The following is a 15,731-nucleotide window of genomic DNA, read 5'->3' as shown; positions in this document are numbered from 1 at the left end:
GGGGGAAGGAAGGAGGGAGCCTGGCAGTTGTGTGACCTTATTTTTATTTGGTTTTTGGTGTTAAAAAGGCAGGACTGCTGGTATTTTTGAACCCACATCATATCTTCCTGTAGGTGCTTACGCTTCCTTGCAAGCTAGGCACCTCTGTTCTGGTGCAAGAGCAAGATGGTCATGGCTGCCATGATGGATGGGCAATGGGGACAAGGGACAGGGAGGAGAAAAGCCCCATGGTGAGGTTGTGGTGCTCCCAAAAGCCATTGACTGTGGTCAGGGAGAGGGATGAGAGATGTTGTCAGTATCAGGTGAAGCCACTACTTTGTCCCCATTGTATGTGTTTGCCTTCTCCATGTGCCACCCTGGTTGCTAGTCCTGGGTTCCTCTGTGGCTGCCATGGCCACCTCCTGCCCCATGGAGTGTACGTGGGTGTCTGCAGACAGCGCTTCCCCATCCTCCCTCACCAGACCCCCTCTGATCTGCTTTCGTGACACTGAAATGGATTCTGTCTGGCTCTGATAGACATCGAGCATCTGCTGTGCCTACTGACTCCGAAAATCGCGCCTCTTTGTAGCTGTGCATGGATTTAAGGACTCGACGTGAGGTGTCTGAAGGGGTGGTTGTAGCTCCAGCCCACTTTGAGTTGTGCTGCTGAAAGCAGGGGTTATATCTGTGTTGGGAAGGGTGTAAAATTAATGCAATGTTTGGATCAGCTCATTAACTAACTGTGCTGGTCCAAATCTTGCCCTTGGAGGCATGTGTGTTGCTGCCAGAGCCATCAACATAAAGCCTCTCCCCAGCACAGCCGGGGATAGGATTTGGCCTGTTTATATTCACGGTGCAAAAAGGACCGAAGGATTAATGACTGATTACTTCTCGGGCCAGCGGGAGCCCTGGGTACCCATCCAGTCTGCAGATAAAATGCAGGGCAGACCAAGACAAAGCTTTGCAACAGAATCCTCCCAATTACCTCACCGATCTCCCCGCGCGCCGTAAAATGCACCGTCAGCTCTGCAGCCAGCTCTCAGCCTGGAGACCAAACACCTCCCGACACTGCTCCGAGCCATTCTGCGAGGCTTCAGGGAGAAAAGCCTCATTCCCCCTCCGCCTCACCCCTCTCCCTGACCTGAGCATCATTTGGAGGAGGTTTGGTGGAGCCTTGGCTGGTCCCTACCTGTCTGTGCATGTGTCTGAGCATCCTATCGGCCCCCCCAGCAGAGTCTGCGCGTTGGATGCAGTTTCTATGGTTACTGCAGCTCCCGGGCCCGGGAAGAGCAGTTGGATGCTGGAGCTGGCAGGACCGACGTCTCCCTCTGGATCAGCCAGAAACTTGACAGGGAGTGTGCAGGAGTGACAGAGAGGAGGAGAGAGGGAACCCAGGGAAAAACCCTGTGCCTGCTGGGTACAGGGGTTGCCCCCAACAGGCTGTCCTCCGAACAGACTTCAACACAGAGAGGGGGAGGAAAAAAAATAAAAGGCATGATGAGAAAATTGCAGTTCTGGTGCTCACATGAAGGTGACATTTGTTGTAGCATCTCTAACCATCGATTCGGGAATCTAAACACATGGAAGTTTTAACTGCTGCCAGAGCCTGACTATTCTACCCATATTTGTTTTTCTTCCAGCCCTTCTTCCCTCTTATTTAATTATTTTAGTGTTTTTTATCTTGATATTTTCCTCTCTACACACACAGGTTTCCTCCCTGTGTCTATATATTCCTCTCCTGTTGGTTAGGCTAAATTCAAGAGAAATTAAGCCCTCACCACATGTGGTGTTGATGGCATTTGGGAATAATTGGGAGTTTTTTGGCAACCTTGCTGCTGTGGCTACACTGTGTCCTGCTGATGGATGTGAGCACCGGTGTTCAAGGATGCAAACCTGCTTGTGTGTTTACATCTGCAGTCAGGGACTCCCCCGGCCCCATCATTTCATCTACCCTGCCCAAATACTTATGGTGCCCACCAAATTGAGTTCAGCCTCATAGGCTGCACTTGCAAAGCCCTTTATTTCTGGCTCAGCCACTTTGCCTCCTCGGAACTGCTGTCACACAGGGCAGTGCCTCCGAAATGCGTGTGCTGTAGTATGCATCTATATCCCTGCTCTTATGGGCAGGGTGTGGGGACAGGAATGAAAATAATTAAGGCAAAGGCTTGGGCAATGAAGGGCTCTCGCCCTGACCTGCTTGGGAGGTAACTGGGAGCACAGGTCTCCCTGTGCTTTCCAGGTGAGGAAGGCTGCTCACCCAGGGAGCTCTCGGTGAGCCCTGAGCCAGTCAGACTGGCTCTCCCGTCTCCCTGGGGCACCTCTGAGCACTGTGGATCTGTCAGACGAGGAGTTGCAATGGGTTATGGCTGTCCCTGACTCAGAGAAGAGAGGGCAGGCAGGCAGAGGAAGGATTTGCAGAGTTCTGGCTGTTTCCAAGTTTGGCAAGCTGGAAGAAATATCCCTGGAATGCCAGGAAACTGCACCCTGCCTTGTGCACCAAGGTGTCTGCTGGGTGGAGAAAGGATGGAACATAAGCTGAGTGGCTCTCCTGGATTTGCACTGGAGGTTCCTGCTGTCCCAAAAAACTGTCTGGCCCCACCCACCTCATGAGTGGGGCCAGTGGCTCCTCAGACTGCAGGGGTGGCAAGTCTCCTCCTCATGGAGGGCCAGCCCAGCTCCTTGGAGAGGTGAGAGGCAGCAGTGCCTAGGGAGATGTTACATGACTTCTCCTGAGCTGTGGCCTAGTTTTAAGGGAGCCACTGCCCTCAGAACTGTCCGGCCCTTTCCCCTCACCTGCCCCACGCACTCACATCACTACTCACATTCCCGACCTATGCTGGTGCTCCTTGCTGGGCTGACACCTGATTCACCCAGGTAGAATATTCTGGAATGATTGACTGGACAGATTCCTAGGTCCCAGGCAAAGTTGGGGATGCTTCTTTAGTGGAATGGTTCCAGTTGGAAAGGCTCTTTCCTCCCTGTCTCTGCAGCTGGGTGAGGACCAATACCAAATATCCTGAGCCTTTCTGTCTGAGGCTGTGCAAAGCCTGGGCTGGATGCAGAAGGGGTCAGCTCTGACTTGGATGTTTCCATAGAGGCAACACCATGGATGTTCCCAAGGGGACATCACAACGTCTGCAGCAGCAGTGGATGCTTTGCTGGTACAGGATATACCCATGCTCTGCCTTGCTTCTCTTGGGTCCTTTGGGAGGTGGTGAAGCAGAACAAGAAGCAGCAATTTACCCCAGACCCTGTAGCTCAGGCTCCCTGTCTTGACTTTGCTGGATGGACTCTGCAGCCCCAGCAGCCAGCACATTCCTGCCAGCTGCCACCACCAGAGATGTCGGTGGGAGGCAGAGATCAGGGTGTCTGCAGGCCCCCAGCTCTCTGAATCACCTGCTCAGCCCTTTGGTTGCTGGGACTTGCAGCTGCTTAAGTTGTGTTTACCCTTCCCCAATCCCTTTTCTCCCTTTTCCCCAGGCAGACTGAAGCCAGACAAGAAAGGGCAGATGCGTCTCCCCCTCGACAAGTCGCTGCAGGTGAGCTGGGAGCTACTTGGCACGCACACCTGAGCCACCTGGCCCTCCTGCCGTGTTAACCATTTTGTGCAGGCAGGCAGGAGCAGCGCTGCAGCGGGGCTGGGCAGCTCGCCAGGGAATGCGTGGGAGCAGGGGCTGGGGGATGCTCCGGGGAGAGGGAACGGCCCCAGCGAGGATCCTCTTCCTGCGGCTGCAGGCGTCGAGTCGGGCCACTCCCAGTCTGGATCGGTGGCTCACGGCTGCCTTTGGAAACAGAACATCAGGCCCATAGTTTTCATATTATCCCTCCTCCTGCCTTGCTTCTTGCATAAAGGAGCCCCTGGAGAACCAGATCCATCTGGGAGCAGGGGATAGAAGGCAGAGATGGGCAGTGAGCAAAGTGTTTTGCACCAGTGAAGCTGGGCTAGATGGGCAAGGTCTGCTCCTAGCCCAGCACGTTGGATGGCTCATGTCTCCTCAGCTGAGCTGGACCCAGACCGGTTCCTGTAAGAGGTGTGTCCTTGCTTGACGTCGAAACTGGACTCCCTGGAGGGCATCATGTTCCCTGAATGGGATCACACCTGCAATGCTGTCCATGTGCTTTCCTTGGGTTTCAGTGCGCCGGCCTGGGTGGCAGTGGGAGCAATCTCTTGGAACGGAGTGCAGGTATCCATCTTTAGGAAAGCTGCCGAGAAAGTAGCCTGGCTTTCTGAAAGAACACAAGCTTTACTGAAAGTAAGACTTTCCCTACAATCTACTTTCCTTGTCATGAAGGAACCATGGTGATTTCTGTTGAAGGAAATGAAACCCAGTTTTAGTTCCATGTTCTGAGAAATGTTTGAAATACAGTGGAGAATGTATTGGTTTTGAGCCCAGGCAAAGGGCAAAAGTTCTTGATTGATTTATATTTCAAACCTCTCTTGCCCCACTTGTCTGCCTGGAGTTGCAAACCTCAAAGTGTCCAGCTCGAAGAGAATATTTTGCACATGGGCTCATTTGGGTTAAATTCAAGGCTGTTTTTATCTGCTTCAGGCAAACGTCATTGGGAACTTTTTGGTGTCACTTTGCTGTTCCCAAGTAGGTTCCTAGAGAAATGGTAGGAAGCTGAACATGTACATACAGCTCTGAAGCACTCGGGTATTTCCAAGTGATGCAACCTCAGATTCCTTCCCCACCTCCCCCCATTCCCCTTTGCTTCAAAGCCCTTTTTTTAGCCTCCAAGATCGGCTTGGGTTTGGGGTTTTTTTTACCTTTTCAGACTTCTTGAGGCAGAGCCTTGCCTGGGGGGAGGAGGTGGGCAGCCCAGAGCAAGGGTGGTACAGGCAGGGTGGCTGGGGAGGCTCTGACCCTTTGGGGAGACCTTATTCCAACCTGTAAGTCCATCTGTGACTCTGGCCTGACTGTGAAATTCTCCCATGGCCAGAACACATCATCAGGTGAGAAATAACATCAGCTATTTGCATTCAAGCTAAACCCATGGGTCAGGCTGAGGAATGTGCAGTTTTGTGTGCAAGACCTGTTGCCTTTCCACCAGGAGAACTGATCTGTGTTAAAACAACAATTTAAGTAATTTGCTGTTTAAATGATCCATAAAATCATGGATTTTGGCTATTGGTGGCCATGGCTTTCTGGAAGATCCCAGGTTTCTACCAGGCCAACACTTCTAATTGTGTGTGTCAGTGTGACAGTGCTATGTGACTTCCTCAGCCTGGTGTGGGGTTTTCTTGCTGAGACTTTCACACTGGCTGTTCTCCCCAAAACCTGCCCTGTCCCAGAATGTGTACCAGTGAACCAGCCCAGGGAGGGACTGTTCCAGTTTCACTCATCCTCCAGACCTGTAACCAGCTGGCAGCAATGTCAAACATGACTTGTCCCTGTAGACAAAGTCATGCTCGACATCACTGTAATTAATCTGATTCCTCGAGGTCGTGGTTCGAACATAACCTCATTGTCTTGGGGAGGCAACACCCTCTGGATCATGCAGTGTCTCCTCTCAGGTGTAGGTGCTGTTTGAAACCTGGGAAGCAGCTGAGGTCAGAGGGGGCTCCCAACCCTGAATTCTCCTTCCAGTGCTGGGGACTCCAAGTAAAGGGTTGGGAACTGCAGTGGAGCCACAGTTTCATGTGAAGACATTTCTACTGCCTTTCTACTGCCCACCTGCCTATGCAGTTCAGTCTTCCTAGGAAAGGAAAACAGAGTGAAAACTTGTTTGCTGCTGGGAAAAGAGGAAAGCAGGAAGTGTGTGTTCTCTGCTGGGATGTAGGACTGGAATGGGGAGCTCAGAGAGGGGAAGGAGAGATGTTTTCTTATCTACAAAAATTTTAAAACACAAAAAAAAAAAAAAAGAAAATAAAGAAAAATCCTGCTCTCCTACTGCACAGGACAAAGCCTTCTGAAATAACCTGTCAGAAATTTCTAGCAGGGCTCAGGCTTTCCAAACCCTGTTCTGGAATAAGCAGTGATGGCGTCTCTAGTGATTGTGTGGGCTGAAGGGACCCAGGTTTCTCCCCCTTGATGCTCCATGGGGGGCTGATGTGGTTTGTTTGCCCTGAAGGCTCCAAACTCCCCAGAACACACCTTGGTGGACATGTCCTGGGGTTCCACTGTTCCCTGTGAAAGCTCTTGTTTTCATTGTGCTGTAACAAGGCATCTGGGGTTTTGTTCCCACCAGCTCTGCCCCATGAAGGGACATGCTTGGCAGAAGAGATGGGGAACTCCAGTGCCTTGGCTCTCTATTTCTTCTGCTTGGGTTTTATTTCCTGAGCGGCTACAGTTCATTGCATGGACAATAACCCTGCACTTTAAGCCTTTGCACTGATTTTGTACATGAGGGTAGGGCCCCAGTCTCACAGTTCGTCCTGCTGCCACACTCCTAAAACCCCCGGGGGAAGGAGTTTGGGCTCCCTATGTGCAGGGAACAAGAGTCCCGGTGGCGAGGCTGGGATGTGAAACAAGCCGAGCGTTTTGTTTTGCAGCTCCGTACATGGCAGCGTGGCTAAACGCGGAGGCAGATTTCAAGGCACGGTCGTTTAACTACACTGGGAACGTCTGATTCCAGGCATGCCTATTTCACAGATTTTAGTTGCACATTTCCTGGGCAACAGTTTTGCAAATGTAATTCTGCAGGTAGGCTTTGGGGGCTGAGGGTGGCGGGTGCAGCTGGGCGAGCACTTTCTAGCGAAGGAACACGAAAGCCTCTTCCCCCTGTGCCTTGTGGGTTTGGTGTTGTTTTGTTTTCCCTCTTCAGATGAAAAGTTGGAAAACATCTGAGACCAATACTGGGATAGAGTGGGAGGAAGGGAAGATTTTAAAGTCCTGGTCAAGATAATGGGAGTTGTTTCCTTTATGGATTATGAATTTGCTTTCATAGCTTGGCTCTAGTTCGTTTGTAGGGAACATGGTTTGGCTCCCACTGTTTTGAGCAAAGCTGGACCAAAGTGGCCTCAGTGCAAGACAGACTCAGAATTTGGCTTTATATTTTAAGAGGCCTGATCTGTTGCTTGTTAGTGGGTCAAATTTTGGAGCTCTGACTCAGCCTGAACTTTCAGTGGCTTTTGCACCTGGAGATTTAAATATCTGTCTGCAGGGGAGGTGAACACCAAACGGCATCCCTAGCTACAATTCCTTAAGTCGTTACCTCCCCCTTCATCCCCTCCAGCTGTTTATTATTTCCCTCCTGCTGCTGCTTACCACCTCCACGGTGTGTCAGAAGAATAGGACATGAATGCTCCCACCTCAGCCGCTTCAGCACAAAGTCTGGCAGCGGCTTCCTTCCAGCTTCTGGGGAAAGGAGGTTTAGGCAGAGCTGCCAGCCTTTGCCCAGGAGCCTCGGAGGAGAGTGTGAGAGCTGTTCCAGCGGCGCTGCGCCGGCAGCGGGAGCCTCCGGCACAAGGGAGCAGATGAACAAGCTGCCGGGGGTGGCAGCGGTGGTGATAACATCTGGACCCACCCGAGGAGAGCACATCTCCCGATGCTGTAAGTGCAGGGCTGGGACCTTTCGCTGTTGAGCTGCCTCTGCTCCCACTGAGTTCAGCAAGAGTTCGGGGTGCTCAGCCCCTCGCAGGAGCGGGGTCGTGCAAGCCGCTGGAATTGGGTTTGATAGGAGCCACACCTGAGGGAGCGCGCTGGGACTGCTGCCTGCCGGGCTGGGCGAGTCCCTTTGGGATGGCTCCTGCCAAGTTCGCAGGTACAGCCTATTCCAGTGCAAGAGGGAGTGCACTGTAGCCAGCTGTTGAGCTGCAAAGCTCTTCCTGGGATGAGAAGTGGCTAAAGAGCCACAAATAACCTTTAAAAGAGAGTTGTAGTATAAGCCAGAGAGTCCCAGGGGAGCTGGAGCCTCCCCCCACCTCCCTTTGCTGGCTGGAGGGGGGCTATGAGCAAAGCACCCCATCGCTCCGAGCAGGGAGACAGCGCCTTGCCGCAGCCAGGGAGGCATCGCTGCTCTGCCAGCTCTCTCTTCCCTCCCTTTCATCTCTCTTTCCTCCTCCCGTGGCCCCCCGAGTCCCCCCCGAGCCTCAATCCGACTTCAAAATCTCAAGGCAAATCCTGCTAAATAGGGAGATTTCGCCCGGCTGCGTCCCTTCCCGCCTTGGTCTCTCGCTCCCTTTGCCGTTTCTGGCCTGCTGGGTTTTGTGTTTCAGTTGTTATAAATAAAGCTCCAGGCACTGATTTGGGTATACAATGACACCTTGTGTTATTAGACAGCACAGGACAGACTTTGCAAGGGGAGCCTGCTCGCCCGCCCTCCCTCTCCTCCGCTGCCTGCGGTCTGCGGGCAGCCTCACTCAGGCTCGGGGGTGGCTGGCAGCAGGTGCTTCTGCCTCCCTGCTGCTGCCTAAAATCACTGCCCCCAGACAGAAAACCCACCCCATAGGATCTGGGTCCTTGCTTGGACTGGGCTGGATTTAAATAGAGGTGGCGGTGGGAGTGTTTGCACTTAAAGAAGGGAGGCAGAGGGTGATGGGAAAAGTCTGGACTCCCCGTTTTGTGGAAAAAGTGGATGGGAAAGGTTTGCAGGGGTGAAGCCAGGGATGTCATTGTCCCCTGTCACCTCAGCCCTGCTGGGAGTGACCTCAGCTTTCCCCCAGTCGCCCAATGCTGGGGTGCTGGGCAGGACTTCATCCTGCAGCTGTGTTGCCTGGTCCTTCCCTGCCTGGCCACTGTGCTCCTGGTAGAGGTGGGATCTGAGCATCCTTTCCCTTCACATTGTCACACTGTGTCCTCGGCCCCCGGGAAGGGTTTTATGTGGTGAAGGACACCTCATACCAGCCACCCTCTCATGCCTTTTTCCCCTGGGGAAGAGCGCTGGCTGGAGTGGGGGAAACTGAGGCAGATGTTGAGACATGTGCCTGGTTTTGGCTCTTGGTATTTCCTCCCTCACTTCAACACCAAGATTTGGGGACAGGCCCCTGGGGCAGCTTTTTTGAGTTATGCTCTCTGTTTCACTGGTCATCTCTTTGTAGGTAATGGGAGCCAGTCTCTAGCATCCAAGTTGTGGGGAATTCGAAGTAGCAATTAAAAGTCAGGGAAATAAATGTCCAGCCTGCAGAGGGAAGGTGGCCTCTCATTGGGGCTGAGTTGACTTATCCAGATTATTTTAATTCTTTCAAAGATTTTTGGAAGTGGGATTTTTGGGCACTTTGCTAAGTGGTTCTGTTTATTACAACTTTACTGACGGTTTAAGGCATTATTTGAATCATGTTTGAGAAGTCAGTGAAAATATAAAATATCAAAATTCTCCCCAGGATATTGTTTCTGTGCTTTTTGGTATTGGTGGGGTTTTTTTTGGTTTTTTTTTTTTAATTTCCCTTCTTTCCTGACACCTGTGGATTTGGGTTGTGAGGATGGGGTACCCCAAAACCTCTTTTGCCCTGGGTGAAGGGTGCTTCACACTTGCTGGCCGTGTCACCATGGCCAGAAAAGCAGGCTGTGTTTACAAATTGTCTGTCCAAATTTCTCCTGAGGATTGACATGCAAAAGAGTTGATGCCCAGATAATTGCTGGTCTCCCCTCTCCCCCTCCCTCCCTCCCTCCCCACCTCTCATGAGAGGAAGAACATGTAGCACATGGGGTTTTGTTTTTGTGGTTGTGTGTTCACTTGGATTGTGGAGATGCAGACTAAAGAAGAAGGTACTAAGTACCCTCTTTTCATGGTTTGTGATACCCACGTTACTTTATAAGGTAAATAACCCAAACTAGCCAATAAAATTCCAACACTGTGCATTAATAGTGTAATGGAGATATTTAACATACGCAGTAAAGCTGCTATTCCAGAGCCCTAGGCCTGCTTTAGTAGCTATAACAGGAGTGAATAAGATCTTTTCCTGCTTTTATTTATACACATATAATATCAAATATTACTGAGTTGTTGCTTGTTAATGTTAGCCAAAGGGGTTAAGAGAAATAAAAAGGGATTTTGCAACCATATCAGGGGAGAAAGAGCAAAAGTAGGCCCATTAATAAATGAGGGAGCTGAATACAGCAATGATATTGAAGTGACTAAGTTACTGAGCTGCTTTTAAAATCAGTCTCTGGTAAAATCAGTGGAGACAATTAGGAGACCTTGTCAGATACAATCATGGGCTCCCAAATAGAAGAGCAGCCCATGAGGAAATAGAGAGGCCAGGAGGAATAAAGGAATGAAGCCAGTGGCTGTTGAAGTCAGAAGAGAGGCTCATGTTGAGTCCATGTAGCTGTCACTGGGATGTTGTGCTGGCAGGTCAGAGACGTCCCTGCTGTGGGATGGGAGCTTGTGTCTCACCTGGGACACAGGAGAAATGTGGGATGGGGTAGGAAAGCCTGGGGCAAGAGGGATGGAGGTAGAAAAATAGGCTGAGCTGGGCAATTGCCATCTGTCCACATGGTAGAAAGAGCAGGGCTGGCATGGGGAGCAAAGTGCTGTTTAACACTCCCAACAATGTTCCTGAAGTTAAAAATTTGCTTCTGTGTTGTCTGAGCTGTCAGAGGTGGCAGGGCTGAGGGAAGAAGCATGGCATGGCACATGGGAGTGCTTACTGGGGGTCAGAGCAGCCCAATGGAACTTAATGGACACAACATTCCAGTTCTGCCCAGTGCCTCTGGGCATCTCACTGGAGATGCACAGCCATGGAATGAAAGCTGTGGTGAGTTCCTGTAAATGAAAGATGTAGGTGAGCAGGGGTAGGCTGAGTGGTGGGAGCACCCAGCACCCATTTGAGGGTCACATCCTCCATCGTGCGATTTTTTTCTCAGGATGGTCCATGTCAGTGTTTAGATCCCTCTCCCACATCATGGTGAATGTTTCTATTAGATGCACAAAGACAGTGAAGTCAAAGAGGAAAGAACTACAGAGAAAGCCTGGGAAGATTTTCTGTAAGAGGGCAGGAATAACCATGCCACAAGGAAAATGACAAGTGGATGTAACTGCAACAGAGATACACAGGAAAAGAGCTTCTTGCAGAACAGCTGAAGAACTGGAAGACTTGGAATAAATGTCACCACAGGATTGGAGAGCACTGGTTTAAATGGTGTTGTTGGAGACCCATCTCTTAAGCTGGCTGTGGTCACAGAAAGGCTATAACCTTCTGTTGTGTGCATCTTGAATAAGGGCAAGATCTGCCTTTTGATATTTTTGGGGCAACAGATGCTGAGGCCACGTGTCAGACTGCCCTGGAGACACTGCCCTTGTTCCTTCTCTCTTGCTTGTGCTCACAGCACTTTTCCAGTGCTCAAGTCTGGGCACTACAATGACAGTCGAGTGTAAACCCACTGGGAAGGGATTTGGAGTAAAGCGCTGCAATGACATGGAGCCTGATGGATAAGTGCAGGAGGAAAGGTTGAGGAAGTTAAAGCCTTGGATTCTGCTGGTTACTTTGCAGGGATATCTAGGATGCAAGAGACCAACTGTAGCCCTGTGTGCAGTCCTTGGTGAAATGATGTGTGCCAGAGACTGTTGCTGTTCTCTAGAAAAGCAGGGTGTAAATGCAAAGAAGGAGATTTGGAGGTACCCAGCCTTTAAAATTTCAAGTGAAGATGGGAGCAGTAGGACTGAGTCACACAAAGGAAAATGGAGACTGAATGATAGTTAAAAATCCCAGCAAACGAGCCAGCAGCAAGAGAATGACTCTCCAATGACAAGGCTGGCAGTGCCAGGTTTGAGTTGTTCTAAATACAATTATGCAAAGATCACAGATTTAAAGGTGTTTTTCAAGAATATGGTAAAGGGATAGCTTTGCTCCAGCATTTTTCTCTTTGCTTGCCCTGAATTCCTCTGGCTAAACTTGTTGTTTTTAGAGGAATTGGTTCTTGCGGAGCTCAGCCAGGGCTTGCAGCTGTGCAGAGGGTGGGAAAGCTCCCTTGGAGTTCCCCAACTCCTCCTCGATGGGAGGCAGGTTGGCTGGTTGGTTTATTTGTTTATTTTGGTGCAGAAGGATAGGATTTTGGGATCTGCGTTTGATTCCTAGCTTGTGGGATGTTAAGGGAATAGCAAAATCTCTTTTCCTTGGCTATTGTTCTGTAACAGGGAGAAGGACCTTCCCCTCCACACTCCTTATTTTGCCATCCCTTCACTTGCTGGCATGGCTCCTGATTGCCTGGTTTTGTGTTAGATTGACCTTCAGGTTAGGAGCTGTAGGAGGGGAAAACTGGGACAGTGTAGCCCAGATCTCTCTAAAATCTCTGTTCCTACTAACTGGCCAAAAACACCTGTTGAAAATGTTTGAAGAATGCTGGGAAGCAGCTTCCCAGTGTTGTGTGCTTTGTTTGTTACAAAATTTGAAGGAGGGGAATTACTGATGAGGTTTGAAGAGATTGCCTTGAAAATGTAAAACCATGTAGGGATAATTTCTTGATTGTTATTTTTCAAAGACATTGGGACTAGGAGGATCCTTGGAAGAATAACAAGACAAACAATCCTTTTACTGCAGGTAGGAGACACAATTCTGATTCCCATGTGGCCGAAGCAGCCAGTGCAGGGATGAGCACTGGAGAGGTGTCATAGTGTTGGGGACATGCATCAGCTCCAGCTCTGCTGGCTTTTACTGGAGTCTCATACAGGTTGACCCTTCCTTCCACTTAAACCCACCCCTGCTTCTCTTTCACTTCAGCTATTTAATCTAGAAAACTTCACAATACATTTTTAATGTGGCTTCCCTGCATGCAGGTTTTCTTTCTCTTCTCCATGCAGACACTTTTCACTCCCTTAATGTCCCCAAGCTGCCCCCTGTGGCCTGCAGTTGAGGTTGGCCATGGTGGGTTTGTCCTGTGTGCTGGAGTGCCAATGCCAGTGCTTTCCTCATGTCACTTCTGAGGCTCAGTGCCTTTTTTTCCCCTTCACATGACTAAAGTTTGTGCGAATCTGTTCTGGTTTAAATCTATAATATATATTTGAGAGAGAGAGGGTGGGAGAGAGGCATGCAGACCTCACCCTGAAAGCCAAATCCATCCCCATTCCCAGACTCCTTCCAAAAGGAAAGGCAAAGAAGAACCACCTGATACCCTTTTCTTCCAAGTTTCATGATTTACAATCAGCCTTTTGGGCTGCTCTTTGGTGGGGGGCTGCCCCATAGAGTTAAAATTCGGGAGGACGCCAATTTCTAATGGTTTGCACACCTTGCTTCCTCCCTGGAGCCACTGGAGCAGCTCATGAAGGAGAACAGCATGTTGGTCTCAGTGGCATCAGACACATTTAGTCCCATGTTTGCCCATTTTAGGGGTTAGAAACATTAACTGAGCTTTGTCCCTGTGTGGGTGACCTGCCCCCAGTGCCTCCCCTCCTGGCATTGCCTCCTCTTTCTGGGTGGCTCTGATGGGGTGGCTAACGGGGGAAGCAACCGACCTCTGTGAGATGATAAATCCTGCACTTGCAGAGCCACTGGCACATGGGCTGAATTTTGCCTGATTTTACCCCTTTTCTCTTGGCTGGATGTGTGTGACCTGGAGATGTCCCCAAGAAAAAGTGTCCAGCTCCCCTACGAAGGAGTGCGTCACTCTTTATATCTCACTTCAGTTTCCTATTTAAACACTTCTTGCTGCTGGAGGTGACAAATTCCCTGGGTGAGCCCAAAAGAAGGGGCTGCCCACTGTCACCATGGTGGGGACCTGTGCAGGACACCCAGCAGGAGCCCACTGCCTGCCCAGCCTGCAGTCCCATGCTGCTCCCTGCTCCAGCCCGGCTGAGCCGGGAGCTGGCTGGTGAGCCAGGGAAAAAAGAGGCTGCAGCAAAAGATGGAACAAACAGAATTTTTTTTTGCATCTAGAGGGGGAAGCACAGAGCTAAAAATAAAACGGGAAGATCAGTATCTGTCAGGCTGACGGCGGATTGGCTCTGTGGAAATGCATGTAATTACCAGGCTGTAGGTAGACATTTGCATGGAGCGAATAGCAAGCTACTGAGACAAGGTTACGCTTTAACCTTTAAGTCCTGAATCTGCTGGAAAACTAAGACAGAACTGCAGGAAATTAACTTAAATTAATAGAGTTGCTGTGACTGAGCCACATGTTACTTCGTTGTGTGTCACTTCATGGCACAGAGCATCTTGCTGCCCCTGTGCCCTGGCTCCTGGAGGAGGGAGATGCTTTGGAAGCAAGTTTGGCATACGTGGATCTCCTCCCTCGCTCAGGGATTCAACTTGACTGGGGAGAGGAACTGTGGTTTTTTGTGGTCCGTGTGCCTCCTTTTTTAGCACCCTTTGAGTTGCCAGTCTCCAAAGGGTTTGAAGGAATTTGGGCAAAGGGACCCCCATCCTGGGGGATGCTGTGCTGTTGGGTGGTGGGTGTGGGTGAAATCCTGGTGTGCTGCTCCATGGAGGGCCAGGGAGGGGATGTGGTTGGAGGAATGGATGTTTTGTTGAGTGTCTAGAGTTTAAGCTCTGCATGCAGAACTCTGCAGGCACTATTCAGTGCTGAAATTATACAGATTACAGCAAAGATGGTTCCTTTGTGCATCAAAACTGCTCCGGTGAAAAACACTCAGAGGAACAAAACCATGCCAAAACTAAACTGTGCACTCCCACTCTGGGCTCCTGTCAATGTTCCTGATGCTCTTGGCTTATATGGTGCCTGCTTCCCCCTCTTGCTCTTGCCCATGATCCACAGGTCAGGCAGCACTGTGTCACAGGAAGAGAGGCACTCCCTACCAGGAGGAGAGATGGAGATGCCATGGGCATATTTCTCATTCCCAGCTGGCACAACCACTAGAGCTGCTGCTGCTTTGGGATGCAGGTATGAGCAGCTGAGTCCAGCTGAGGATGGAGGGGAAGCAGGGTGAAAAACCTGAGGCTTTGAAGCCTGTGGTGACACTTTGCTTTCAGTTGTCACCATGCTGCCTTGAACTGTGGGTGTGGTTTAGAGAATCCCAATTTTTCCAGCCTTTTTGCCAGCCATGTTGGCCAGGCAATGCTTGTTTCTAAAATTACTGCCTTCTTCCCTCCAGCTTGGGGACAATCTTGTCCACTGTGTCAAAGCCATTGCTTGGCTCAAGCTGGATGTGCTTGTGTGCTGTGCAGCAGAAGCTGAAAGTAGAAACAGTGTGGTGGGACCAGCTGGTGCAGAGCACGACTACTCACCTCCCCAAAGGGCTGGGCCACCGGGAGCTCAAGCTGCTCCATTGGCTCCCCATCAGCTTCTGAATCCAATTTAAGGCTCTGGCCCTAATCTTCAAAGCAACTAATGGAGGAAGTGCCAATGGCATCAAAGGCTGAATTTTGTTCTGTCAGCAGCACAGCAGCTCCTCTGAGGCAGGGCATGAAGGCTGGGATGAAACCTAGGAGAGCAATCGCAGATGGCCAGGTTGTGGCAAAGGTGGAGAGTGGTCAGAGCTCCTGACCCAGATTCTGGGATTTTGAAGTTGGTTCTTTGCTCTGTGTGACACTGGACCCAGGTTCAGGTGCCTGAGCACCATGAAATCCTCAAACCTGGTGCTTTGAGGAGTTTATATAGAGGGAAACTGGGGCTTTGTTTCTCTGCTTCTAGTGACCCATCTGCAAAAGACAGATAAGTGCTGCCTCATTTCTTGGGGCAGTCAGAGGACAAGCACCTTGGAGACTGTAAGACCTGAGAATTGGTGACATCTTAGGAGGTACTTTGGGAATGAGAGGGAGCAGAGTCTGGGCAAATCTGTGCTTATCACTAGGGAACAACTCATCGTCTTTTGCCCTTTCATCAAACAAAGGGACCTTCATCCCCCTAGTCAGGCATTAGACCCAGCAGGTATCTGGCCCCAAAGACAGCACTGCTGGAGACTGCACAAAACCTGGA

At 50.5% G+C, this 15,731-nt stretch overlaps 1 long non-coding RNA gene across 4 annotated transcripts in view; it reads left to right on the top strand.

Moving 5' to 3' along the window:
- The window catches only part of LOC146429906 (uncharacterized), a 116,616-nt gene that overhangs the window by 25,153 nt on the left and 75,732 nt on the right, over positions 1 to 15,731 (top strand). The window contains exon 3 of one of the 4 annotated variants that reach the window (XR_014855486.1): positions 3,460 to 3,518. The exons of the other annotated variants lie outside the window; for them this stretch is intronic. This is a non-coding gene — a long non-coding RNA (uncharacterized LOC146429906). The remainder of the gene's footprint in view (positions 1 to 3,459; positions 3,519 to 15,731) is intronic. 4 annotated transcript variants of the gene reach the window in all.

Source organism: Lichenostomus cassidix, chromosome 17, assembly GCF_008360975.1.
Source record: "Lichenostomus cassidix isolate B80296 chromosome 17, HeHo_3.0, whole genome shotgun sequence".
In the NCBI taxonomy this organism is placed as follows: Eukaryota; Metazoa; Chordata; class Aves; order Passeriformes; family Meliphagidae; genus Lichenostomus; species Lichenostomus cassidix.
This window is presented reverse-complemented; position numbering and strand designations above follow the sequence as displayed.